We start from the raw sequence: 3,386 nt of genomic DNA on the forward strand, positions 1-3,386 counted from the left end.
CTGTAAAAGTAATGAGTAATATCTTAACCTGGTAAAAGTATAGGATTATCTTACTTGGTAAAAGTTTAATAGAGTAATATCCTTACCTGTAAAAAGTATGGAGTATCATCTATCTGGTTAAAGTAAATGGAGTAATATCTACCTGTAAAAGTAAAATGAGTAATACCTTACCGTTAAAATAAAGAGTAATATCTTACTGTAAAAAACTTCTCTCAGGTGTTCTCTCAGCTCTAGAGTTTAGTTTAGTAAAAAACACACCTGAAAGGAGGGACTTTTTTTCAACCAGGAAACAGTTTCACTCTCTGTCAAACACTCTCAGAACACCCCCCCCCCCCCCCCCCCCCCCCCCCCCCCAAACAAACATTATTGTTAGCTCGGTGGGAGCGAGTCCAGTACCACACCCTAATCCTGGGTTGGAGCTGGCAGACCAGAACAATAGAGTGGTCCTGGGGTAAAGGCCATTATGTAAGCAGGGAGCAGTCACTCTGCATATACTCCGTTTCTCATGATAGATGTAAAACATGTGTGACTGGATGCTTGACTGACTTGGAGGAATTGGTGAATTTGTTGCAATGGATTGTGCAAAGAGGCACTGAAAATAAGCTGAACAAGTAATACATGCACCCCGAAGCTATGGTCATCTCTTATATGGTGCAGTTCTACAGGACGTGCAAGGCAAGAGACCAAAACCATATAATCCTGACAGGATAATGATAATTTCTGAGCCAATAGTCACTGAACACATTGGATTATTGATTATGGCTAGTATAGAAGTCTTTTATGATTCAAAAAACTGACAGTTCTAGGAAAACTGAATTCAATGTAAACATTTATTCTTAATGGAATATTAATGATACATGAAACTGTTCAGTAGATCGGTGTGTAAGTACATGTTAAAGGTTATCACTAAAACATACACCAATTCATTGTTGAATTTTTATTGAAACAAACATGTACAGGTGCAAGAAAAAGACACAGAATCAAGTATTGTGAACAATTAGACAGTAATATCTTCCAGTTGATAAAGATTTATTAATTGGATAACATTAACCAGCTTAAGTTGGTTGATTCGTTCATTATTATATTTAGTACATGATTATGTGATATAAACTTCCCTGCCGTGAGTTGGTAAAAGTGCTCAGCTACCAGTTGTCTACCCTTATTTTTGCCCCTTTTATCATTGAGCTCCACCTTAATGATGGACTTCCCAACATTGGACATGGTGGCCCTCAGGTCTACGTGTTGGGCCTTGTACCACCCTGACCATTGGCTCTGATCGGACAAACTTGCTAGAAGTCTTCTCCTTGTACATGGTTGTACAGTTGCTTGTCGCAGGCGCGTGCCACGTCGAAAGACGCCCCACCCAGCCAGTTCTTGTAGAAGTTGTAGTCCTAGGGCACGGAAACATGATGGCCATGCGGTCTGAGCACACGCGGCTCTGCATGTGGAAAAGGTCGTAGGTCAGGACCCCCACGGCGCCCGTGGCTGTGTCGTCATCCTTGGTGAAGGAGCACACCTCTGTCTTGGCGTGCGGACGGTGGGCTGGGTGGGTGGTAGCAGTAACCACTGGACATATACACCTGGGGGGGGGTTAGTAACGGGAATGTAGGTGTCATTAAAGTTCAATATAATTAGCTGAACATTCATGTTGCTGATAAAATGCAAACCTTACACTGGACTTAAAGTTGTGTGAAATATACTTTTTAACTTTCTACGATCACTGTCCCTCTACTTTTAGTCGTTTCACTTTCCTTTCTTTCTGTCCAGCCACTCTGTGCTGATGGATGGAGTGTGAGGCGCTATGGATTCGTAAGCAACACAGAGTGGCCAGCGTGCAGTGTGCAATGAGCCACATTGTGTCACTTCATGATGGATAGGTGGATGTACTCAAAGCCACGTTACACATGAAAACCACCCATCCAAGAGAAGCCTGCATAAATATATTTACTCTGAGAAATTCCACCGAAAAGTAAACAGACAAATAACAATCTGGGGATGCAGCTGGTTTTTATGGTTAAGTAATTTCATTTCCATAGTGGTATACTGTATGTAATGTAAGGAGATTAGAGTATTGAATGCCAACATACTTGGGGTTTTATGAGACAGTAACCGGTGGTGACATTGGTGAGCTCTATAGTACAGTTCCTGTTGGTGGTTAGAGTGGCTGAACGGCCTCTGCGTTCTTGTGCATCTTGGCTGGTCTGAGGAGTTAGAGGGAAAAAGCTGTATAGTGATATTTAGATGTGTGGAAACAGAGTACGTCTGGAGTGTAAAGATAATGACAGCTGAATACATAATATTTCTCTCAGAGAGTACTTTGCCAACACAATCAAAATAACATATTAAAAATCTCTTTAAACTTCCCTTCAAACTCGAACCTCAGAACGGTTGCAGGCAGATGCATGTTTCTAAAAGTCTAGGCAGGTAGCAAACAACCTTTCTGATCCCAATGCATCGCTTGCTAAATATTGTAGCAGGCAGAAGGTATGAATTAGATGAAGACAATGTAAGATATTCACCTTCTAAGTTCAGAAAACTCCAGTTGTGTCAGCAGAGTAGAGTAGATTGTGTTTCCCAGACTGGTGGAGGAGAGGAGGAATTGGCTGAGTCACCCTACTCTCCATTACACTTTTGCGTGTTCGTGCACAAACACAGGTGTGGCACGGAACACAGAAAATGAGGCATACTTTTAGAACAGCGGAAGAAAACAGGAATACTGCATACCAATGTAATAGTTTGACTTTTCCTGTATTTATTGGTGTTATGCTGGCTTGCTGCAGTTCTATTACATCAAATACTATGGGAGATATTTTAGATAAAATAAAGTAAGGGATTTGTCCAATGAGACTGTTGTAACAAATTCTATCCATACAGCCAGCGCTACAATACTCATAGCACATTCGTAGTACGTGTTTTGTGCTCTGACATGATGAGGGAGAAGAAATTGAAACATTGTTGCTGGTATCACTGCAGGTCTGGGAAGATGTGGGTTCTGCATCTGGACATGTGCATGTACGACCGTAACAATTCCTCACAGCCAGGTACACCCTATACACAATCATTCGACACAGCCTTTACACACCCCGGCTTCACAAACCTCTCCCTCACTCACACTTGTCAATGGAAAAAAAACACACCCTTCGTTTAATGTAAAAACTGAGCGGGGCAATATTACTCGCATCAATTGAGAAACCCAGTGGATACTGGACGTCCAAACGTCTGCTGGTTATTGGTGGCTGGGAATGACAACTGAATGAACAAGAGCTACAAATGTGTGCTTTGGAAACCCATGTAATTATCTAAGGTGCATCCCAATGGCAGCTATTCCCTATATAGTAAAAAAATATATTTTCACCCTTATTTAACCAGGTAGGCCAGTTGAGAAC

General features: G+C 41.6%; 1 pseudogene; it reads right to left on the bottom strand.

Moving 5' to 3' along the window:
• Positions 1 to 1,008: 1,008 nt before the first annotated feature.
• On the bottom strand, positions 1,009 to 2,201 carry LOC139026181 (uncharacterized; annotated as a pseudogene).
• Between the last annotated feature and the right edge of the window lie 1,185 nt (positions 2,202 to 3,386).

This window comes from Salvelinus sp. IW2-2015, unplaced genomic scaffold, assembly GCF_002910315.2.
Source record: "Salvelinus sp. IW2-2015 unplaced genomic scaffold, ASM291031v2 Un_scaffold4061, whole genome shotgun sequence".
Taxonomy (NCBI): Eukaryota; Metazoa; Chordata; class Actinopteri; order Salmoniformes; family Salmonidae; genus Salvelinus; species Salvelinus sp. IW2-2015.